Source organism: Cydia strobilella, chromosome 7 (genome assembly GCF_947568885.1).
Source record: "Cydia strobilella chromosome 7, ilCydStro3.1, whole genome shotgun sequence".
NCBI classification, from domain to species: domain Eukaryota; kingdom Metazoa; phylum Arthropoda; class Insecta; order Lepidoptera; family Tortricidae; genus Cydia; species Cydia strobilella.
Window position 1 is genome coordinate 12,768,526 of NC_086047.1, and position 26,647 is coordinate 12,795,172.

The 26,647-nt window shown below is 36.1% G+C and overlaps 1 long non-coding RNA gene across 3 annotated transcripts; it reads right to left on the bottom strand.

The window, feature by feature from the left end:
* Window positions 1–16,435: 16,435 nt before the first annotated feature.
* On the bottom strand, window positions 16,436–26,355 carry LOC134743187 (uncharacterized). 3 transcript variants are annotated; one of them, XR_010127995.1, is made up of 6 exons: window positions 26,251–26,355; window positions 23,224–23,453; window positions 19,584–23,052; window positions 19,050–19,190; window positions 18,895–18,964; window positions 16,436–18,204 (listed from the first exon to the last, which is right to left on the bottom strand). It is a non-coding gene; the product is annotated as an uncharacterized LOC134743187 (long non-coding RNA). The 3 variants fall into 3 exon arrangements; XR_010127996.1 differs by lacking the exon at window positions 26,251–26,355 and adding an exon at window positions 25,737–25,906; XR_010127994.1 differs by lacking the exon at window positions 26,251–26,355 and adding an exon at window positions 25,351–25,704.
* Window positions 26,356–26,647: the final 292 nt, after the last annotated feature.

Consider the following 26,647-nt stretch of genomic DNA (forward strand, 5'->3'; position numbering starts at 1 on the left):
AAAGGCCTTGTTGCATTCTAAACCCCGTGGAGGATATAACCAACGGAGACACCTTGTCTGTAATTTGTTGTACAAAAAAGTCTGGCAATTTTAACGTATACGTAACGAAACGTCAAATGTATACGTAAAGTCAAAATAGCCATGTCAGATAAACGTCAGTCCATACATTGTGTATGACCATTGGCCGACTATTATCGACAGAGAGGAACGCCTGTTAACGGCTACTCCGTTTGGTTATATCCTCTAAGTCTAAACCATTAAACATGGAGACGATATAAAGGAGCCAAATCTCTTTAAATATATGAAAAGTGTCCATCAAAAAACAGTAATTAGGCGGCGCCACCATACACCGAAATACTACCAAAAACAACCTACGTAATTTGGTCGGGTTATTTGTTGCCTTTATATGGTTCATGCATGAGTTCATGTTATACTCATGTGACTCATGTCCCAGAGCCTAACTAGCGCCAGGAACTATTATTTAAAGCTGAAAGCGGTCACTTTTGCAACAATTCTGCCATAAGAGATTGGCATCCTTTCTATACCATCCATGCCATTAAATCTCAAGTCAAATCAAAGAATATTCTTTATAAAGTGTGACTGAAAATTTTAAACTTCGTGCTGTGAAAAAATCAAGAAGTTTTACCTATGTTCCAACCTCACTTGCTTTTTTAGATGTACCTTCGTGGTGAAGACTCGTTATTATAGTGTCAGATAAACAGATACGTAATGTCATTATTTTCTTGTGTTGTTGTTTATTTCAATTATGATAATATCGATAATTATCAAACTGTTTTTCATTTACAACCGTACTCTCGTGCTTCCCAACTTAAAATAAAACTGCCTGCACAGTACACATCTAAATCAAAAACTGAATGAAATTATCAGTCTTGCTTAGTTTTTAATACATATAATTAAATTGAAAAAATAAAGGACAACCGACTACGCTGGTTTGGACACATTTCCAGGCGAGAAGATGAATATGTAGTCAAAAAGTTCCTGAACATACCAAACCGACCCAAAGGACGAGGTAGACCCCTCGCTACTTGGTGGACCAAAGTACAAAAAGAGATTAATCGGACAGCCTAACTACGCAGGCAACCCAGAACAGAGCTCTGGCGCAAACGTACAAGGAGACCCGACCCCAGATGAGCAGGGAAGAGGGTTGGCCATAAAATAAGAAGAGACATATACTTAAAATATGAATCAAGTGCATTACAAACGTGCTGATACTGCTGCTGTGTGTGATAACATTCTCAGTGAGTAAGTAATTGTTTTCTGTTCCCTGTATTATTTAAGTAATATTGCAATATATTAATTACATAGGAGTTCAAAAATAATATTAAGCTGAGTTAATAAGGTGTATTGGGGTAACTTTCTGCACTTTCAACTGTAAGTAACAGTAAGCGAGATGCCTTGCTAAGAATTGCAGTAGCGTAAGAGCGTTTTCACATCGATCCGATATCGGATATCGGAAGGAAGTAAAATGAGAGATCTATGTGTTTCTCTGCATTTAATTAATCATTATTACTTAAAAATAAATAACGCGAAAATGGCGGACATAAGAGGCCGGTGTCGATTTTAGTCGCAAAAATGTAAAATTGATAGATTTAGTCGCTGAAATTGTACACCTTTTGTTACCTAATTGAAATAACAAGTACTGGTTTCTATTAGCAAGTCTTCTTATCTTACCTTTTATCAGATCAATTTTTGAAAACAGACTCACTAAATTAGTAATGTTGGCTTTTCTGATGGACGTTTAGGTAAACGCGCGTAAAGCACTGATTTTGTCGCTCTTATTTGTAAATTTCGTAAAGTTTGGACGGCTAAACATGGTAATTTTGTATTACACATATCCTGTACTTGACGTTTATCACACTACATTTTTATTATTATGACTTTGAAGTAGTGCAAATGAAAGTTAGACGAAATCAATTTTCTCCAGAAATTACTTAAAAACAAGTGACAATTTATCTGAAAATCGACTTACTTTCAACATAATTTTGATACTTAAACAATCTACAACATTTGTTGAAACTATTGTTATACATCAATTTGTATAATTTACCACCATAAATTTTTGATGATTTTTTAAAAACTACCCCTTCTTTTCATATATTACCGGTGACGCACGCTCGCGACCTCATTATTAAAAGGCAAGATGAGAAGACGGTCTAATAGAAACCAATACTTGTTATTTAGATATTACGTAACAAAACGTGTATAATTTCAACGACAAAATCTATCAATTTTAAATTTTTGCTCCAAAATCGACTACGGCCTCTTAATGCCAATGGCACTCTCCTGTAGCTGTTTTTGTCATAGGCGCCTTCCGACATCCGATATCGGAAGGGCGCTTCCGATAAATTTTGCCATGTCGGAGCCCCCCGTCAGCTGTCGGACCGATAATGTTTGTTTGTGTGCGTATGTGCAGGCATACTTGAGATGTATCGGATGTATCAAGTGAAACCACCGTCTAGTTCGCAAGTTTGGTAGAGTGCGTGACCGCTAAAGACGGCACCCGGGCGCGCCCCCGCGCGGGCTTACTACGCAGATGTAGGATCCTACATCCGATATCGGATCGGACAACGTAAAAACGCTCTAAGTGCTGCCAAAATATGAAAATTTCTGATTTTAATATACATATACTATGTAGTACGTTAGTATGTACGATAATAGTTATTTACAATACAAGTGCATAAAATAGGTAATTTTCAACGAGTAGCGAATTTAAAAAAAACTACGGAAGGGAATGTTTTAAATCGACACGAGTTACGTAATGTGCTTATTATAGCACAGGGTGTCGTAATGAACTAATGAAGCACCAGATGTACTGTAAAATAATTTTACTCATCTCAGTCATCCGTGCACTCATCGGCCATACGTATTCAAGTAACTCATACCGTTGATATTTGGGTATATGTATATTGCGATACAGCAATCGATAAACCGATATACAAAGACATATTGATAGCATTTATGTGACACGCAGACAGCGTAGACATAGCAGCAGGGCTATATGCGCCCTGCTGTCGCGCAGTAGGGAGCCTTAAAAGATTTATACCGAGTGTTATTCTGATCAAGTGACCTTTAGACAAAGTGGTCATTAATTAAGGCCGTTACCTACCAGGATCGAGAATTTTATGATACCTAAACCTGAACAGTTTAGATTCTATACCGTCCTTGTTTTCCATACATCGGAACGGCTTCTAAGCAAAGTAACACAGTGACGTCACGATGTGTTTCCGTTTGTATTAGAGAGTAAAGTGGCGATGTCAGACTTTGACCATCGTTAGCGACTTTTATATTGCTTTAAGACAATGGCTCCCATACAGACATTTGATCCTCAAAACAAACCTGAAAGACAGATACCATTAAAAAAATTGTCAACTATTAGGCACACATAGAAACACAAGACAACTTCACATTATACATATTCAGCTGTATTATAAATAACAGGACGGTACAGTCAGCAGCAGAAGTTGCTAAGCGGGCGAGGTGTTCGAAATGATCTTGACGCGATTGTTAAGAGAATAAGAGCGCGTCAAGGTATTTTTGAACACTTCGCCCGCTTAGTAAATTCTGCTGCTGACTGTATTACAATTTGACTGTTATCGAATTGAAAAGTATCGTGAAAGGAATTCACTAAATAAATAGGTACCGTTAACACCATGGTCTAAACTTTAGACTTTAGTCTTTAGCCTAAACTCTAAAGGGTTGGCTTTCGCAAAAATCCAGATGTTCATTGGTGAAGGTGAGGTTGGTAGTTGGTAGGCTATCAACGAGGTTATAAAATCAACTGAAGGCATGCATAAGTTACGAGTAGGTAGACAAACGCAAGTAATAAAGATAGTTCGGCAAAGTTTCTATAGATGTTACGATGCTCAATAAATTTTCTAGGGGTGTAGATAACCCCAACAACCCCTTTAAATTTTTAGACAGCTACCACATTAACATTCATGTTTTTGATTTTTTTGTTAGCTGTTAATTTTTCTAACCCACTTTGACACACTAGTTGTAAAAATTACCTGAATACGGCTACAGTGTCTCGTCATATGCTCGCAACGCCCTCGCATCCGGGTGGCCCTTTAAATTTGTACTGGTTACCATGTCTAACTTAATATGCTAATGTTGACCTTTCATAGCGACAACCTCTAAATTCAGACTTGCAAAATGATAGCTCATAATGAAAATAGAGTACCTAGAGAAAATGCGATAATTCATATGAATCTCTATTTGCAGAGGGCTAAGGAATGCTATTTGCATAAAAATGCATATAGTCCAGGCGAAGAACAGTTCGCATTCACATTTCAAATAACAGCAAATCCTCCGAAATGCTGGCGTTATTAACCGGCAAGGCTAAGCACCGGGTAAGTCCAAATATTAAACTCGCCCAAAGAAATATATTGCGCGATAACCGGGGATTAAGTCAATGTCAACACAGCCGGGCTTATACTACTGTGTACAGTGACGTGCATGACGAATGGTAAACCTGCAAAAAATCTGGACTTTTCTTCTCTTTACATCGTTGCTCTCTATATCTCTACTTTTATAATTTACATACGCATAATATATGCATGGCGATGTTTTTTTTAATAATATCTACGAGACATTCTAGTCATGTAGTTTCTTAGACATCAGAAGATAGGCTACTCTTTATAAAAAACTGGACAAGTGCGAGTCGGACTCGCCCACCGAGGGTTCCGTACTTTTTACTATTTGTTGTTATAGCGGCAACAGAAATACATCATCTGTGAAAATTTCAACTAATTAGCTATTTCTATTTCACGGTTCATGAGATACAGCCTGGTGACAGACAGATGGACAGACAGACGGACAGACGGACAGAGGAGTCTTAGTAATAGGGTTCCGTTTTACCCTTTGGGTACGGAACCCTAAAAATGTATAATACAAAAAATATTTATAGTAGGTATTGTCACGTGTATACTTGTATGTACTTATTGAATATTTTATGTTTTCATAGATATCTTTAATAAGTTTTTATAAAATAATAAGTATCTAGTGGCCTATTTATTTTGCACTGCACTGTAACGGGCTTATGCCAGGACTTAGTTGGCGGCGAGTTGGTTTGATTTGTTGGTCTTTTGCAGAAATTTATTGAAACTGATGTAAGCGATTGATAACACATTTTGGAGATAATTACTGGTTTTAGTCCTTTGCGGTATTTTGACAGTATTTTTTAATGTTTGGTTGAACCGGTTCCTACACATTAAAAACTGCACGACTGTAGGTTCACATAACCATTAAATGATACCTACTTCACATAGGTACCTCATTTTTGTTTTTTTTTTTAATTGTTTCTATGCTTAATAATTTCCTAAAGATACAACATCTGTATTTTGTTTTTATCATTATCATAAATAAAGATTTCCTTTAGAAATAAAAGAATCGAAGCGTTTCAGTGACGCAGCACGATGCGTTGCGTGTGACAGGCGTCCCTCGCAGGAGTAGCTTTGTTATCCCCGTTGAGATTTTTATACTGAATTTGCCAGTTTTATCCTGTCTGTTTAAGATCTGGCCTTGTTCACACGATTCATTTGAACAATAAAGCATAAAAACTGCTATACATAAACGTCTCATTCTCATACAAAATGTATTTCGTGAAGTCTGCAGTGACTCGCTCACATTACGCTTCATGTAGCCGGGTGTTTCAATGTTTCTACATCAAGGATCTTAAAATAGAAACTTTTCTATGCTAAAAACTGAATTATATTGCAAAACTATAAAGCAAAAAACTTTCATCTATTTTCCATGCAAGTATATTAACAATTTATTGGAACTGCTTTTTTAGTCTCGTTGTTGTCACATATTATAGCTGGTAACTTTTTTGTACCGTCACACGGCACGTGGCGTCATTACGCGCAGATGCCGCTAGGGGGCGCTCGGTTCCGACCCCGTGTTTTAATAACTATCGCTACGTAATTGACGGGTGACAGATTTGACAGTTCCGGGTGGTTACATTTTTATCTTGCGTGTGCTTTGTCATTATCACTTTATTGTAAAAAAAAATCGATTTGAAAACAATTTTTTCGTATAAAATACAGGTCGTTTAATCCAATTTGGTCATAGAGGAAAATCAGAGACAAATTTGGTCTTATGAAATAAGAAGGAAATCTGCATTTAATTATTATCCAGTCGAAAATCCAACCCGACAAAATCTATAAAAAATACCACAAGCCATTTTGTTTCTGTATTGGATAGTCTAATAATAATGTAGATGTAATGTGGACTAACATCACTAGAATCAATACGTATTTCCTATCAACTTTCTCTTGACTTGTTATCCTTCCAGCTATAGCAGTCATAATGGCTAGTCAGCTTTTCTTGGTTTGCTTCTCCGCTTCGTTCTATCCTTAATTCCTTTGCCACCAGATACCTTGCAGTCAGAAGTGTCCTTTAGCACTACCAATCTGTAATTAGCGTTATCCCTTGTCCTGTGTCTGCCTTTACACAGGCCGACTGCACAGTACAAAATCAAAACCGCCAAGCCACTAATCAATCAACTCGGCCGTGCAGGTCAGCCACAATCATTAAACACTGCAACTGCCCGTAGCAGTTGCCACCCTTCGGTACATTATGCATGTACCGGAAAGTTTTGGCCAATTAAGACAGGCGTTGCTATCGATTGTATGCCATTACCTATTGCGTTTTAAGTTATAAGCGAAAAGACACTGGTAAAAAATTAAGATCTGAATCACATTTGGTTTACAGATCGATTCAAAACACCTATATATAGTGTACTAAATGAAATTAACTGAACGAATCATTGTTACAGTATTCGTTTTTTTTTAACTTTTTCATTGACTAGATTGAAGCTTTAAGATAGACTATAGAGCAACGTGTATTTTATTTCATAGATAAATTTTATTTAAGCTTAGAATAAATTTAAAAGTGGAAAAATTACTGCCTTGGGTGAGACTTGAACTCACGGCCTCTGGATCGATACACCAGCGCTCTGCCAACTGAGCCACCAAGACCTCAATAATAGAGGCCGTGAGTTCAAGTCTCACCCAAGGCAGTAATTTTTCCACTTTTAAATTTATTCTAAGCTTAAAAGCATCGATCGCAGACGTTTCTGCTTGTTAAAAATTAATTTTTAAATTTTATTTATTTTAAACTTTATTGCACGTCAAAAAAGGCACAAAATAAATGGCGGACTCATGACATTTTCCACCAGTCAAACAGAGAATACTAAATCGTAGAGAGAGAAATTTCTCCTGTATAGGGTTGTGACCAGAATTAGGCAAGTTTTTAAATAATTACTCCCCAAGGAAATGCCGCGTGGCGTTATGTCAGCCGTTCCGCAACATTATAATTTTACTGTTTGGTGCTATCACTAATTCTACATTACGTGCCGTTTATCTCTCGTGCTTTAAGACACAATTTCACGGTCAAAGCGAAGGGTCTGAATTTAACGAGCTACACGTGTCGTAGGTGCCGTAATTAACTACAACGTCACTTGCACGGCGGCCGCCGCGTATGGAAATTTGCTACTGCGGTTGTCATATACCCGCTGGAAACAAATGTAGATGCTTACCGACTTAGCTTTTGAGTAAGCAAATCTTTTTAACCGTGTTAGTTATTATTTTAATGTAATGGGTTGATACCTAAATAAATAACATTTTTATTTATTTATTATGGCTAAAGTAATCATAATCTATTGGTCCAGAATTTCATACAATGTTAAATGTTAATAAGAAGGATTTAAGCTATGTCAAAATATGAAATGAATTAAAATTGGGTAAAATAATTTAATCAAAAAATCAAATATAGTATTCGTTTAGGCTGTGTAGGCCACACACAAGATAGTTTTTTACTAAGTTTTTTACTACTCGGGGATCCGGCAGACCTCGTCAGCGATGGCGGGATAACTTGGACTCCTTTTTGAGTGACTGGCCAGATGTAGCTCAAAAGCGGGAGGAATGGAAGAAGAGGGGGGAGGCCTTTGCCCAGCAGTGGGACACAATAGGCTCGTAATAATAATATTAATTTTTACTACTGTTGAAGTTGAAGACATTACTTTCCATTTTGACATTGTGTACGTTTAATAAAGTGGTTAGTTAATCTGATTCAGAATAATTAATAAATAATTACTAATGATTAATAAATAAGTAATTGGGATCCATTTCATTCACTCAATCATCACTCATACTCATCACATTTCTCATATCGTGTTACACATATTCACCTTTTCTTAGGTCGACCTGATCTTTTACTGCCCTACACATTCAAATGCTAGACTTATATACTTTTAGACAATTCCAGTTCCAAAAAGGGTGACACTAAGCGTCCACTATTTTAAATAATACAACATTGACTACCATGCCCAAGCATTTAACTGGCTTGAATAAACAGTGTTCTACCGAACAGCTGTCTATAACTAATTCCTAATAGTGGGAGAATAGGGACGTCATAATTAGATTAAAAAACGAAAAAAAAAATGAACAATAAAATGAAGTTCAATAAATATACTTTCCATGAAAATTATTTAGAACAGGGCCGGTTGGACCCATTACCCCATTAGGTAATATTTTGTTCCCTCAAAACCTCTCTTCTTATTAAAATGACGTAAGTGCCGGGAATACACGCCCCTTTACTACTTTTTATATCATAAGAAGGTACGGAACCCTCCATTATGCGTGGCCCGACACACACTTGCACGTTTTTATTCACATGTTACGGTATTCTACCTATGTACTCGGTTTACAGTCCTTCGGTAATTCTATCGGTATCGGCAATTCCTAATAATGAGGGACAAACGGCAATGATTGCTGTTTTTCTATAAGGAATTTTAGAAAGAGAGCTATTTGGAAGAAATATACTGTTTTTCAAGCCAGGTAATGTAACGCTGCGTCTTACGTAAGCGAGCAACTCGTGATCACGTGATAGCTACGTCAAATTAAGCCGAAAATGGGCGATCTGCGGAAATAATTCGTGTAGTTTTGAAAATTAGTATAGTTGTACCTTGTGGTGTCCACGTGAACATACTAAAAGTCCTCTGGGGTGGGGGGTGAGCTGAGGGCGTAGGGGGGGTTGAAGGTACCTTTTTCAGATTTTTGCTCATATCTCGAATATCTGTACGAATAGCATTATACTCTACGATTAATACTTTACGAGGTACAGAATGTTTAAATTAACAGAGATAAAAATTAGACTATTTAAGAAAACGTCGTTTTGTTCGTAGTTGTTCATCATAACTCAAATGTTTAGTTTAGAATAAGCAAGCTTAGTCACCTGCTGGTCAATTATAAAAATAAACGGCCAACATCATGTCGGGCCATGCTCAGCGTAGTTCCGTAGTTACCCATCCGTCAAAATATACTTTTTGCAAAAACTCAAAAACGGCTTATCCGATCAGATTCGCTATAGTTTTCCATAAAATTCTTTACTAAACTCTACTTTCACCATTTTTTCCATATTTTTTGGACTCGTGGTTCAAAAGTTAGAGGGGGAGTTGCAAACATATTTTTTTCTTTTAAAGCGAATATTTCCGGAAATATCACGTTTATCAAAAAATTCATCCCCACTTCTCGACCATGGTCTAACTTTTGAACCATGGGTTTTGACGACCGGTCTGGCCTAGTGGGTAGTGACTAGTGACCCTGCCTGTGAAGCCGATGGTCCTGAGTTCGAATCCCGGTAAGGGCATTTATTTGTGTGATGAGCACAGATATTTATTCCTGTGTCATGGGTGTTTTCTATGTATATAAGTATTTATATATTATATATATCGTTGTCTGAGTACCCATAACACAAAGCCTCTTTGGGCTTACCGTGGGACTTAGTCAATCTGTGTAAGAATGTCCTATAAAATTTATTTATTTATGGGTCCAAAAAATTTGAAAAAAATCGTGAAAATAAAGCTTATTAAAGACTTTCAAGGAAAACTATAGCAAACCTGATAGCCATTTTTGAGTTTTTGCAAAAAGTATATTTTGCCGGGCGGGTAACTACGGAAGTACGAAACCATACACTGAGCATGACCCGACATGCTCTTGGCCGGTTTATTTTTATTTTTGATCAGCAGGTGACTCAACTTGCTTATTCTATACTAAAAATTTCAGTTATGATGAACAACTACGAAGAAACGACGTTTTCTTATGTCGTCTATTTTTCATCTCTTTGTTAACTTAAACACCATGTAGCTCCTAAAGTATTGATCGAAGAAAATTTTATGTTGAAACTTTTGTTTCAAGTAATTATAATGCTATTCGTACAGATATACGAGATACGAGCAAAAAATCTGAGAAAATATACCTTCACCCCCCCCCCCCCCCCTACACCCTCAGCTCACCCCCACTCCCGAGGACTTTTCGTATGTTCATCTGGACACCACAAGGTACAACTATACCAATTTTCAAAACTACACGAATTATTTCCGCAGATTTGTTTAATTTTCTTGGGTTACGAAGCGAAGCAGCGCGGCGGGCGTACGTCGTTCGCGTTCGCAACGAGATCGCCCATCCCTTCGCTTCGCGTTCGCGTGTTGTTCGCCTTCGTGGTACGCCGCTGCGTAAGGCATTTTTGAAACAGCACGGTTTAATTATACAATAACTCAACAAAAACATAATATTCCTGTACATTTGCTGCAAGCTAAGTCTTCTTCTTCTTCCTGCTCTTATCCCACGGTAAAAGCAAGCTAAGTATAAGCCTCCAAAAGCAATCTACGTTTTCAATCAAACCAAAACCCAACCTCCACGTTCATAATGTTTCTGTTTCTCTTGCGCAGGCCTTACACAATTCTTCAAAAGGATCATAGCGTTTCCATTTGCATGATATTGTGTCGTCAAGCGCAATATGGGAATATTATTCCTTTGTGTGATTCTATGCAATCTCGGAACAAGTAAGCTTGTATCGTAAAGTTCCGTACTGACAACTGTTCCATTGGTAAGGGTTTATTTAAGTCTGCTAGTCTCATATTATTGTTATTCTACCAGTTTTCATAATATATAATGAATTGTTTTCCTTATTGTGTAAACTCGTAAATTTTTTTTGCAAACTTCCACATTTTGTAAATTTGTTAATTGTACACAATCGTATTCTACGGGTTTGTTATCTTTATTATCAAAACACTTTTTTCCAGAGTATGAGAAAAATTTCAAACGATTAGAATAGCACTGCAACACTAGATTCTGAGAACCGGCAAATCACTGCGCCACTAATTTACTGCATGTCAATACATCACGCCACACATCCATTAAGTGTTTATGTCCACGTCATCGCATATCTGTAATATTGTAAAACATAGCATGCCATAAAACATCTACAAACTTAATTTAAAAAAAACAGCCCAATCAAAATATTTGCAATCAATTGTTAAAAATACAATAGACTTTCAATAGAACCCTTTCAGTTTTTTGGCCGGACTTTATATGTGGTGTCTATAGGTCTATAATGTTTATCTTCCCCCCTTAATGTTCCAAAATTTAAGTGGCTCTGTGAGCTGTAGACCTCGCGATTAGCTTAGAAAATGTAAAAGTGAAAAATACTTACCTAGTTTATTGAGTCATTATCACAGTCAACTCACAATGGTCTTAAGGGCCATAGACGCTATTGGTGCTTAATCCCTTTATGCTAATTTCCGAATTAATTCCGAAAAAAAAATCTGTTTATTCATAGAATATGGTCACAAATTTTTATAAGAATCGCGTGAGAATTGCGACCTGTAGAGGAGAACATCCGGACATACGAAAGCAAATTGCCCGAGTTAAAACGGACCTTCGCTAACGCTTAGGTCAATTTTTTTTAAGGACATTTGTATTTTTTTTCTTTAAATTTCTGACCTATTCGAGAGTGCGTTCAACTTAACAGAACTCACTTCCTTAATATTTGTACTCCACGCCTCTTTTATTTATTGACTAGCGACCCGCCCCGGCTTCGTACGGGTAGTTCAACTAATTTACACAAAACCTTTACAAATTATACATACAAACCTTCCTCTTGCTTCCGCATCAAAATTCGTTGCGAAGTTTTAAAGATCTAAGCATACATGGGGACAGACGTACAGACAGCGGAAAGCGACATTGTTTTATACTATGTAGTGAAGTTACCACAAACATGCGATGCGATGGTACATCTGTATTTAATGTTTTTTTTCTACTGTTACTAACTAAAGATCAACTTATTTTAATCTTATTTTGTTAGTGCACCTTAAAATGGCCTCGTCTTTGCCATTTTGTGTTTTATTTAAACTTTATTATAAAATGCTTCGAAGGAAAATCTTACCGTCAATTTATTTTCAATGCAACATCCTTCCAAGACGCAATAGTTCTGAGGAAACAATACGTTCCCTCTTTGAATAAGAGAAGTATTGTATTACTAAATAAGCAGGGGAGGAAAACTGTTTATACGAGCATACGTTTAGTCTCAAAATGCATACTTAATCTTATTCAGTTCGCTTAGACAAAAATGGGTCCTATTTCTATAGAAGTAAGGATTGAAATGGTTGCAAAGTTACATTTGGTTTCATAGTTATTTTATGAGATTTTCCATAGTGGTGTAGGTCGGGGGATGCGATAACCATGGTAACGGCACGGAGGCTTCTGATGTAGGATGACAGTAGAATACTCTGTTTTATGCTAACTGCTAATGTAAGGAAATTTCCTGGGATTTTCTTCACAGCTTTGCGCTGAAGATTTAATGTGGAACAGTATACCATTATTTACGACCTTGTGGAGACGTGTTATAAATGTTGTGAAAATCTTATCGTTATTTAAATTTTAAATAATCAATTGTTAACAAGCGTCATGTGACATTCATATTTGTTCACCACACCAACTGGTAAAGGCCCTCTTAATTGTTCAAAAACGAATGAGAAAGCTGAATTTTATCTACATGTGGGGCAAGTAATCAGATGTAATTTTGAGTTGTTTCCTTATGTTAGCTGATAGAATTTGACTATTAAATGATGATTGTGAATGATACATTTTTTATTATGTTCATTTGGATTTGATATAGTTTGATTTGTTTGGTATTTCCTAGTCAGTATTTTCCTCTCGTTGGTGTGGTAAAAAAAAAATGTGTTTCAAGGAGGCAAAGTTTGTTTCACCCTCGTGCCTTAAAACCCTAGCAATGCTCAAGATTCCACTTCACAAAGCACTCGCTACGCTCGTGGTTCAATTTTAGAATCTTTCGCTTGCTCGGGTATAAATATTAGCACGAGCGGTTAAACAACAACTTTGCCCCCTTGTTAAACAAATAACTACTAATACTCACTTTTATAGCTGGGCACCGTTAATCCATTAACACGTAACTAAAATTGCATTTTTTGTATTGTTACGATGCGATAGTGATATATTTATTAGTATCTACATTATTGCAGAGGCCGGGAAATGGCAATTCGTGAATGAGTATCGATTTTGTCGGACGATGTGAGGCAGAGTAGAATCAAAGAAGACGAATCCACGAATTGCTATTCCTGCCGAGGTATATATAGTGCTTTTCTCCAAGCATGTGAGGAAATAAGGTAAAATAATAATTATTTAAGCATCAAGAATCACTCAAATCGAACCTTTGTGTGAAAAACAATTTCCATCTTTATTTTTAGAAAGTTAAAGGCACAACTCACACTGCCATTCAGTAGGTAAGTACCATTCAGTATTAGTTCATTCAATTTAATAGGAATGTTGACAATTTTTTTTACTGTATTCATTTTATAGATAGACACGTAATTATTGCAAAAAAAAATTTTTTAATTATAAATTTTTCAAAATATTTATCAGTACGGTTTTTACTCATTATTATTGTTAGTCGCTTTTGGCGACATGTTTCGGAAAAGCGACTAAAAATAATAGTGAGTAAAAACCGTACTGATAAATATTTTGAAATATGTCTCACGATAGTTTAAGTGCGATTATAAATTTTTCATTAAAAAATATTTTTAGTCGTCTGCCTATAGCACGCTCACCCTCATTGGCGGTATATTACGTATCCCTTCAACCGCTAATGTGTCGGTGTCTTGCCTGGCAGACGCTGAGTCGGCTTGGAGAGCAGACCATCCCGTCGAACAGGTACCAGAGGAGAAATCTAGCTAAGCGACATGGGCGTCATAAATATAAAAGCGCAACACGAACTCCTACTACAAAACTGCCATAACGACCACGAACGGGCGAGGCTATTAGCCGTTTCCGAAAAGGAATCAGGGCATTGGCTGCACTCGCTTCCATCGCGAAACCTTGGCTCCATTCTAGATCCATCAGCCCTGCGCATCGCTGTCTGCCTCCGCTTGGGCCTAAAAATATGCGAGCCCCACACTTGTAGTCGATGCGCTCAGCCTGTTGACGCTCGAGGACGGCACGGCTTACACTTTAAACGACTTGATCCGCCGCGCCCTTTGCACCGCCTCCCTACCAGCAACTTTGGAGCCGTCAGGCCTCTCTGCCACCGACGGCAAGAGATCTGATGAGTGCAGTGCACTCTTCTGCCCTGGGGCCTTGGCCGCCCTTTGGCGTGGGACGCTACTTGCGTCGATACGCTAGCACCGTCCCACGTTAAAGGATCGGCCCGGAAGCCCGGTACTGCCGCGGACCAGGCCCAGACACTAGTGCCGCAAATATACAATTTTGCGGCGCTTGCCATAGAAACACTGGGCTCATGGTCGACCGACACAAATCAGTTTATAAAGGAAGTGTCGGTCAGACTAATAGGTGTCTCGGGCGAAGACAGGGCGGGCTCCTTCTTTGCACAGAGATTAAGTCTGGCGGTGCAAAGGGGCAACGCCGCCAGCATTCTAGGTTCCATTCTACAGGCAGGTAGTTTGGGAGAGGTATTTTATATTTAATAGGTATTTAGATTTAGTTTTAATTTTTGTGTAATCAATTTATTATCGTTTTTTTCATTGTAATGTTATATACCTAATAAACATCAAATTACATACGTATAAGCTCCATATATCTTAAAAATCGATTAATTCGTTTAGTGTTTAAATTTCGCGCAAAACGCTCCAAGCTGTCACGACACTTGATGACGTAACGATGTGATAAACAAACTGCTGTCAGTGCCAGAGGACCACCAGGTTTGACCACGGGGTTTGACAACTTGTCTGTGCGTGTTTCTCACACCGTGACGTCACGCGCACCGATTTGCGTTTGCAGTCACGTGATGCTGGGCATATTTTTAAATACTTTTAATTTATTTATTACGCATATTTACACTTACAAAATATGATTTTCAGCATTCTAATATTTCCTGCTATGGGAAAAACATAACATTTGATAATTATATTCGCGATTCATGTCAACATCCATATTGTGCAATATATAGTTGGTCAAGCAAATCTTGTCAGTAGAAAAAGGCGCGACATTCAAATTTTCTATGGGAAGAAATCCTTTCGCGCCTACATTTTTTTAATTTGCCGCCTTTTTCTACTGACAGTATTTGCTTGACCAACTATAGCTCTGCAGCTGTATGTGTACGCCTGAAATTCTTAAAATAAATATATAAGTTATGTAGCCTTTTATTGTATTAAGCAGTATTCGCACGATCATACACCGCATACACGAAGGTCTTGTAAGAACGAGACATGTAAGTTGGTTTATCTTTACCGGTGTAGACGCGGCTATAATATTTTTTAGTTAGGGTTCTGGAAGTTAACAGGTTATAACTGTTATAAGTTAGAAACAGAAACTACGCCCACGGGCCACGCTAATGTAGGGTTCCGTATTTTCCCGCACTTACGGGCCGTAGGTTACGGCAAAATGAAATTAACACATTACAAGTATTATTATAACCAGATGCTAGCGCTCCGCTCTCGAGTATTTGAAGCATTTCATTAAGCGTATTTGGCATTTGATTAGGCGTTGAATGAGAGTAAAGTTGCAGGACATATGCTAATTAGGCGCGTAGTATGAAGCTATCTCACCGCAAACACCGAAGTTCGTAAATTGCGGGCATCTTTCCCTTTTACTCCCAAGTGAGTAGTGACACAAAAAGATGCCCGCAATTTGCGAACTTCGGTGTTCGCGGTAGGCCCTCTGCGCGTGAACATTTCGCGAGCGGCGTGCGTGCAATGTGTTTTCTAGCACATAATATGTATTTTCTATTAGTATTGGTGGAGTACTAAATTAGCAACAACCATTTTAATGGGTAAACATTGGTACATTACTTTTTCTTGGTCGAAAATACCTCACGTGACTTAAGCAGTTGTTACACTGATGCGAATTCGCACGTCCCTCCAGTGTATGTGCGTGACAGCGCTATGCACGTAAATAGCGATATCCCAATCGCACGCCGGGTGGCGGGTGAGTTTGCATCCATATTTTTATAGGAAGATAAGGAATAAATAAATATAAGGTAAGGTAGGATAAGATTAACAGTTTATTTTGCTCGGGGCAAGACAAACAGTATGAGCATTTCATACAAGTGATAGTTTTATCCCGGTGATAGTCTTTCCCCGCCTTACCTTACAATTAACATATCATTGTAATTTATTTATTGGCAAAAAAATACTACCGGTTCGCAAAGTTACACCTCTGTGCCGAGAAGAACCGGCGTAAGAAACTCGGCGAGGTATTGTTTTTTCAAAAAAGTTACAATATTTAGATGTATTATAAACAGTGTTCTTTCCTAAGCACAATTATACAATCGTATTTTTATATATAAAAAAGTTTAACTTTATTTAAAAACAAACGGCTATTTATTACTAATTAATATTTTTTTAGGAACGGCCCACCCTCTTTCCCGCCAGTAATATATGGCTCCACATAAATGCAACTAAGCAGTGAAGCCTAGGCAGTCCCTTTTATATATTTTGTTTTTTAATAAATTGGTCAATATCATTGAAAAACTAGGCGAGATATTCTTTTTTTTTATTACAATATTCAGATGTAGTACAATCAGTGTGTTATTTTCTAAGTACAAATAAATACAATCGTATTTTTATATATAAAAAAATATATTAGTAAAACCTCATTTAAAAGCAAACGGCTATTAATTACTAATTAATATTTTTTTAGGAACGGCCCACCCTCTTTCCCGCCAGTAATAAATGGCTCCATATAAATGCAACTAAGCAGTGAAGCCTAGGCAGTCCCTTATATATATTTTTTTTGTATAAATTGGTCAACACCATTGAAAAACTAGGCGATTTTTTTTTCAAAAAAATTACAAAATTCAGATGTATTACACTGTGTTATTTTGTAAGTACAAATATACAATCGTATTTTTATGTAAAAAAAAATAGTTAAACCTTATTTAATGACAAACTGCTATTTATTACTAATTAATATTTTTAGGAACGGGCCCCACCTTCTTTTCCGCCAGTAATATATGGCTCCACATAAATGCAACTAAGCAGTGAAGCCTAGGCAGTCCCTTTTATATATATTTTATAAATGGTTAAATAGGCAACATTGATACAACTGGATTGTGGAGTGTTATATAATTAAACTGATTTGATGATGATGAATATGCAAGAATATACCTATAGAGAATAGATAGGCACCTGAGAACCATAGAATATTAACACAGACAGAACGTATTTAGAGAGATTTTCCACTGAATGCGACTAAGCAATCGAAGCTTAGGCGGTCCCCTATTATGAATATAACAATAATAGTAAATACAAAAAATAAAAGTATTTGTTAATGATAGAATATACCTAACAATGACAAATAATGCGCAATTATTTTTACATAAAATAAAAAGGATTGTTTTAAATTTAATGTTAATTACAAAATGGCCTTACATTGGAAATTTTTAATTATTGTCTAAATAGCCCTGACTAAAAAAACTAAGTCAATCGATACGTCGCTCGGCATTCAGTGATCATCGATCGATGTCAAATCGACTGGTCGACCATACAAAATTTATCGATAATCAAACGATGTTAATTAACGCTTCAACTAAGGTATTTAGTTGGTTTGGTAACTATACACTCTGCTAGCCGTTAATTCCAAATTGTTTTCACGTTCACTCACAAAGTCAAGTTTAGTAACTTTCACGATTTTTTTATGGTGTTACGGTATTGTCGTTGGTCATTTTTCACTTCAACCCATGTATCCGGGATACTCGTGTATTTGTCTAAGGCACTGGCGCACTAAATACAGCACAATGCCATTATCATCAGTTTTTTAGGTGTTTCCATTTCTTCTTTCTTCTTGCCCAGTCGTTCTGAATTTCCTCCAGCTTGAAAGCCTATTCAGCGCTGCTCTGTTTTCAGTTGTAGATTCCCCACAAGCACCAGTTCTATAAAATAGAAAACAAAAGTTATTGTTTTTTCGATTATTCGTACTCAACTGAGCGCTGTTCGCTTGGCTGCTGAAATATTACTACAGGTTAGCTTATGAATTTAATAAAAAAAAATTTGATAAAGATCTTAATTTTTACTTGAGTTGGTTATGATTATGATAATTAAACAAGGGATAAAACATTGTTACGTAAATAATTGTTATTAAAAGTGTTTTAAATATTTATACTCAAAACTCGAACTTTTAAATACACAGAAATAGTATTGGTAAGAACAATTCCCTACAATGCAAGTATCTACTACACTCTAATAGTGGTAAACGCGGAAGGCAGTCTTTAAGATTTTCTTTTCTTATACTATTCCAACTGACTATACAATGTACAGTCAGTTGGAATAGTATAAGAAAAGAAAAGTGTGTTCATATAATAAATTTTCGCATTGATATAAATATAATTATATAACTATAAGACATAATAATACAGACAATACATGAGAATTTAGAGGACTAAAAATGACTGGCGGCATATTACATTTTTTAATCGCACTGCCCCAAATGTTACCTAATACCCATACTATACGATGAAGCTACGCTGAGAATTGATGTCTATGAGGAGGACGGTGGACTGTTGTAGATTGTGGTGGACTGTACTGTTGATCCCTATCTGTAAATTATTTAAAAAAAACATTACGGTTATCCTTGTGTCTAGTCTTGCTCTTGGCTGCTCCATAGTGTAAAATGTCTGTCAGTTAAGTCCTTATCTGGAACAAAAAAATTGGGATTTTGTAAATACTGTGGGTCAGTCAATAAAACTATAATATGTTCAAGAGAATATCTTTTACATACTTTTTTTTATAAATTTACAATCTCATCAACAATTTTCAAGTCTTCATAATTTTATAGTCTTCTGTAGGAACTGGCGAATAAACTAAAGGCTGCAACAATATTTCTTTCTATTTCCCTCTTTATATGTAGATCCGCAGATTTCTGAAAAAAAAATTGTCAATAATATATAAAAGTAGGTGTATATAAAAATAGAATTTTAAATATTTGATTTGTTATATTTATCTCTTTCTTGTCAAGTAAATGTTCGTTGATACATTTCCTTAAAATGTTCAATAATTACAATTTTAACCTTTTCGACGCCGTGTTAAACACACAAGCTGTCACTCGGACGTCGGACGCCACGTCACCAAAGTGTCAAAACTGAAATTGAACTTTATGCACGTGCATGTAGCGTAGCATGCACTCTGTGACTGTGACGGATTAATCCGTCTTTGGCGTTCGACCTGCGGTGCCGATATATCCTTCATTGGCGTCCAAAAGGTTAATCCAAAGCTAATAGTTAGTTATGAAAAATAATATATAACTACCACCTACCTAATTGACTAAGTCCAATGGTGGAACAGGAATTCTTCGCGGTGATAGTTTAGTCTTCACCTCGGCCTGGTCAGGTCTTGGCTTCTTCGTTCTTCTTGTTCTTGATCTTGAAGTTCGCAAGCACACAGAAATACATTCGCTATGCAGGTAAATTACATTCGCGGTGCAGATTGAAATACATTCGCATTGCAGTCAAATGACATTCGCATTGCAGTAAAATGACGTTCGCATTGCAGATAATCAGTGATCGTTATAGGCAGAGTATAAATTAAATACCTAAACTTAGTAGAAAAAAGTCGTAAAGTAGAGACTGCCTTGCGATAATTAATAGGTATATTTTTCATCACACTCGCTCAGTGAATGTGGAATTGAACGCAGGCTTAGCGGGAACTATAGAAATTTTCCTAGGGAGTTATGAAGTTTCTAGTATTATAATTAACAGGTTTTTGTCTTTATACTTTATTTTTGTAAGTGTGATGAAAAACATTGTGTGTAACTCGGGGCGTAATAATATTGCAAACTTGAGTCTTTAAATCGCTCCGGTAAGCCGTCCCGATTTAACTATAGGTACTCTCATTTGCAATATTCAACTTACGCCCCATGTTGCACAATGTACTATTTTCGGAACTAAAATCCCGGAAACGTACGAAGTAAATAATATTGTTATAATTACGGTAAAAAACAATGCATTCCTCGTTCATCTAGATTTAAGAAATGTATATAGCTTGTTTAAAAAAAATGGTGGTTTTATTTTACGCCTATTGATTGTATTGGCCAAAAACGAGGAATGCATTGTTTTTACCGTATTTATAACAATATCATTTATGCACTTAGTACGTTTCCGGGACTTTAGTTCCGGATAAAAATGTTGTCGCAAGGCAGTCTCCACTTTATGACTTTGTTCTACCAAGCTTAGGTATTTATACTATTCCGATCACTGCAGATAATACAGGGTGGATTTTCTTATTGGGTCAGTGAGGGCAGCTACCAGATCACGTGCTGCTACGCGAAAACGGTCTTAGAAGACCTTCCCTCAATCTCAAATTAATGACGATAGGCGTTTACAGATTTTGGAAAAACATACAGGGTGCGTGAAAAAAAGGTCATTTATGGCGAACTTTTTTTTGATGCCAATCGATAGGAATGCCGAATGCCTATCCAGGATCAAAAGCTTGTATGGGACCAAAAAACAGTTTACGGCCAGAAAACCCACAAATCGAAGATAACTTTTCCCATACAATTTGTATGAAAACGAAAACTTTTGTTTTTCACATGCTTTTTTATGCCAATCGATTCCTTTCCTATACAGTATCAAAAGTTTTCTAAGGGCCCACTTACGGTAATGTACTAAAAAGCCACAAATTAAAAAAAACTCCGTAAATTTACTATGGAGAAAACGTGAAATTTTATTCACATTTTTCTGTCTCGCCAATCACTCCTGTTAAGGACCATAATACTGTATGAAGACATTACTGTAGGTTTGCATAAATTTACTTCAAACAAAAAGTTTGCCAAAAATGACCTTTTTCTAGCATCCTGTATGTTTTTCCCGAAATCTGTAAACGCCAATCCTCATTAATCTGAAATTAAGGGAAGGTCTTCTAAGACCATTTTCGCGTAGCAGCACGGGATCTGGTAGCTGCCCCCACTGACCCAATAAGAAAATCCAACCCGTATGTATACATTCGCGTTGCAGTGAACATATGTAAATATATGTAATCTAATTTGGAAGTCACTTGAAGTCCGTCTAAGCAAACTCTGCACCGACATTGACGTAATATAAAGTGTTGAAATGCCACAATAAATGCTATATTTTCATGGAAATTTTACGATGATGATACTTCCATACTCTGTCATTACCCAGTCAGTGAAGAGTCAGCTTTTTCCAACTCTATGATACAGTACCTTTACGCATATTAAACCATAATCAGAATGAAATTGATTAACTACCTACATAAATTATGTAGTTTTTGATTAGGTAATTTCATAACATGACATTGTCAATCTAGTGTGTGCAAATTAATAAATATTCTTACTTCAGTACGATAATGTACTAAAATAAGAATAAGAAAAATAATAAACAATAAATTAATGAAATAAAATACAAATTATAAAATCATTTTAAATCGCGATTGTATAAATCAATCTCTCATGGTATCGTCATCGGAGCTGTTTATATCATCACTTCATCAAATGTAATTGATTGACTAAATAATATATATTATTAGTGAAAACGACATGGATGTACTATTTTACTAACGGCTCTTTTGGATCCCATTCTTATTGCGGCCGAATAATTTCAACACGTTATTTTATTTTAATTGAAGTAAATTAAGTTTTTCCCAGATTTGTTGGTCATTTTCAGAAAAGTGTACCCACCGTTTACTGTTTCAGAAAAACTTACAACATTTGGGTTGTTTCTACTCAGAATTAGTAACAATCAAGAGGACAATTGAATACAAAAAGAAAGTATCCAATACAGTTTGTCAGTTTTGTAATACATTATTACCACCGTTATAACTTATTAATTTTCTTTATGGAAAACATTGTTTCTTATTTTTAATCAATTAGTCCTCATGAATCTGGGTAGAAATAACCTGGAAATTGTTAGTTTTTAAAGTAAAAAAAGTAAATGGTAGGTAAACTTTTCTGAAAACTCCGTGACATAAATACAATCAACTTCCAAATTAGACCTAAAGTGTGGACACGAAAAAATCTGGTCGTGCATGATATGGTAAATCTTTTAAACAAATGTAGATTTTTTAGCAGCACTTTTTTAAATAAAGTGTGGATATCAAATTAGATAATAAAAATACATCATAATATCTATGTATAACGTTAGGTTGTATGTCACTTTTTGCGTTATATATTCCACCGTACCTATATTTTTTATAACGTTATATTATGATTGTATTTTTATTGTGTACTTTTATATCCACAAATTATTTAAAAAGTGCTGCTTTAAAATTCCACATTCATTTAAAATTTTACCATATTCATTTAATAGATTATTTCGTGGCCACACTTTATTAGGTTTATTCGCGAAGCAATTAAAAATATATTCACGAGAAAGAACAACTTTTGTTGTTGATAAAAAACTTTAGCAAGTTAAAATTGATACAAATTGTGTTTATTTTGTATGAACATTTTCTGTAAACAAGAAATCAAAAGTTGCTCTTATACATGAAATACACGTACATAACATTCGCATGGCGGCAGATCTCTGAAAAGAAGATACAAATGTTATAACGAATCGAGATATTATTGTATATATAAAAAAAAATAAAAATAAAAAAGAAGATTAGATACAAAAAAAATCGCAGGGCAAAAATAATAAATTCGCAGAGCATTGAGACAGCTCCAGTCTTTGGTCTTCCAGCAGGTTCTCGTCACTCCTGAGTCTCCTGACGCCAGTATTCTCTCTGGCTGTGGCCTCCTTTGATGGAACAGCTGGCCGATCTGGATAGAACTGGTTCAACAGAGCACAAAGACGAAATAGGAAATTGCAATGCACACAAAATAATCAAATAAATACTAAAAGAATCGCCTGGCACAGAACAGAAATAAAAATAATAACAATGGCAACGCAAACATACAGATGACAACGAAATATTTTTAAAATCGCAGAGCTTAAACTTACAGCTGATAGGGTCCCCCATTGTCTTCTAAGTCACCCCCGCCCGTCGACTGCCTCGTCCCGACACCGCCGTAACTTCCATTCTTTCCGATTCCGTGGGCTCCTCTGCTAGTTAGTGTGGCTGCAACATCTGTCCTGGTCTGCCATTGCACCTCGGTATGTTTGCAAGCCGTGCAAACTTCTGTCTTCTATGAGCGCCTGTAGAAGTCTTCTTTTTCTTCCTGTTCCTTAACCTGAGAAATAGTTATATTATAAGTAGTAGAAATTAGTTTTGAATGGAGATTCGAAATTAATTAACGCCCCACTTAGACCTGTGAGCTGTGTCAAGTGCATGTAGGACATCCTAACTTTATAAATCAACTAAAACATGAACATCCAGCTCAATTGAATTGTTTTCATTGTTACTTCCCGTACTTCAAAACTCCCCATTTTATGAACCTATTCAAATAGGCGGCAAAGTGCGAGTTGGGCTCGTGCACCGAGAATTTTATATAATCGCACAATTTTTAATAAACGTTGACGTTGTACGCCTAATGCTACTATTATTATCACTTATTAGTGTTCCATTGCCATAATTTAACTCCTACAAATGGTCAATTAACAGTGTGTAAACCATAAACCCACATTGTACCTTGTATGTATGGAATACTGTCATACTATTATAGCTGTCAAACCGCATTATAGAGGCCTCTGCACTCTGGTGACCTGAGAGCTGGCCAATATTTCGCTCAGCGGATCAGCATTGCTATCCAGCGGGGCAATGTGGCAAGCCTTCTGGGCACCCTACCGAGCGATCAGGATTTAGGGCAAATGTTTTATTTATAAGTTTTTTATTTAAGTTGGTAGGTACATAATATATGCCTTATGTCAGCGAATTAAGAACTATGGGACATGTTTTTGAGTAAGTTATATGCACCCATATTTTTACACTTTTCTGTAGGTCCTAGGATTCAAAAAGAACATTTTATTACTTTCTATTTTTACGTGTCTCTGTTTTTATGTTGACTGTTAGAGAATTCAATAAATTGGCATTTCTGCATTTAGTGCATTATTTAAAGTTAAAATGAAAAACGAATATGTTTTTAAAACATAATAAAATAGCTATTTATGCAACAAGTGCGGAAATCATCTTTACGCACGTGTATCATACAAAGTTTTACTATGCATTGTGCGAGTAAATAAAAAAACATATCATGGAAAATAAGTTTAATTATTAAAAGGAGTGTTTTAAATCGACACGAGTTGCAAATGACCTTCGATCTGAATCCCTTAGTTTTCTAATGTTTTTTGTAGCTTACCATATTAACAGCAACGGCTTTAAGCAATATAGTAGGTACCTATCCCATATTTACTTTAAAGTTCATTGTCTTCGAGATATCTGGCATCAAAAAGGTATTTTAATTTAGTAACTTAAAATTATAAATCGACTTGTGAAACGTAACTTATTTTGTAAAAAAAATATTGACCATTAACTGAAATCATAATGATAAGATAAATAGGTAAGTAGCTATGTATATAGATACAAAACCTATAGGTGCAACACCAACCCTGAGTAAGATCTAAGATATTATGTAGGTTAACGGTTATAAAATATACTCTCCACGAATGCTCTGAATATCTCCTAACCTAACGCATCCATATACAAAGTGCATTCGCGCAACGCTTGCCGTCAAGCCGTCATCCTAGTATTATTACTATTATTAGTCAACTTTGCACAGCTATATTGTGTGCAGTAACGCACAATAATAAGAGCTATATTGGCGCGACAGCGTCAAACACAAATTGTGGAACGCGGGCATCGACGCCTGTACCGAACGAAGTTTACCAAGACAGAAACAAGATGGCGTTGGTAATAATACTTATATTATGCTTAATTTCGAGGACTATTCTTCAAGAAATATAAAATATTTTGATGATTGAAATTATATTTATTGATAGTTAATAAACTAAAGACGCTTTGTCGTTTTAATTGCCAGTTATGTTTTATATAAATGAAGTAAGGTTATTTACATGACATATTTTAAAGCTAATTCTAATTTAACTATCTTTTTTTGCATAAACCCTAAATTTAATAACTGGAAACAACAAATTCTAGATAAAATAACTTTTATAAATGCAAGAAACTGTTACCTGTTAGTGCAAATACAGACGTCAGTCCTTTTTTATAGTCACTTCCACATTTACATTTCGTTTAAACACTGAGGTTGTTAACACTGTATTACACTAGTCGATTATTATCAGAAATTATTTGTAACTACTATTTAGAATATTTTATAAACAACTTGCGTCACGAGTAAATACATCTAGCGTGGGTCTTCAAATGACAGTACATAGCGACTCGCTGGCCCACTGCGCAATCCTTACCAAACTGTAAGACTGTAGTCGATAGATTTCTGTCCCACTCTAACATACGCAGAGTGAATGCAACGTCGCTAACAATGTCGACATTCCGGAACCGACACTTAATTGAGAGCGAGAGTGAAACGGCAACATTAAAACGAGAAGGCAATACTTACGCGCGCTTTTTGCGGAAAATAACCAAGTTTTTCAAATAAAAGCGTTGTTCGTTGTATATTTTAAAGTTAAAGTTAAAGAGACAGTAAAAATAGCAATAAGTATATAAAAATTAACTGTATATACTATTTGATTAAAGGTTAACGACATAACGACCTGCCTCGTTTCCTGCCGACGCAGGACAAGGTCAGACCGAGGGTGGCGCGTCCTTATATAGACGGAATGTTGCAATGCAACAACAAATGAAAATAACTAGTTACTAACGACCCTTTATTGGTCAATGATAAAAACGTTAAACAGTGTGGCATTAATTAAAGAGAAAAAATAAATAGTTCAGTTAGACAAACAACCTATCATCGGGGTGCTATTGATTTATGGATGGGGTACAAAATAATGTTCATAAAAATTAAGGAACCGATGAAGTTACTTAGATAATTGACTTGTTTCTAGATAGGATCGCTCGCTACTAATAACGGAACTAATTGACGCCGATGCAATAACAATAATCGGACTTACCTCACTGCTGAAGACTTGAAAAAATCCGCCGACAATGACCATTACACTACACAAGCAGTGTTCCCATCTTCGTAGCAGGCACAGAAATGAAAGAATTGAAACATGCCAACGATGCTATGTAACAGACGTAAGGGTGCAGGTAGAAGATTCTGGACGTGGTGGGGGGAAATACATTGTAGTTTTATTACATAGCTTGGGTTGACTTGACTTTGGCATGGTTGCCAGCTCGATGTTATAGCCTATGCTTGGAATAGAAAAAAGTGGCGTCGTCTTTTTTATAAAAGGCGGAACCAATGTTACTAAGAAGTTAAGAATACATTCTAACATTTCAAAGAAGAAAACTAACAATGTGGTCGAAATTAACATATTCTTTGAACATATTTGAACAATAAGATTA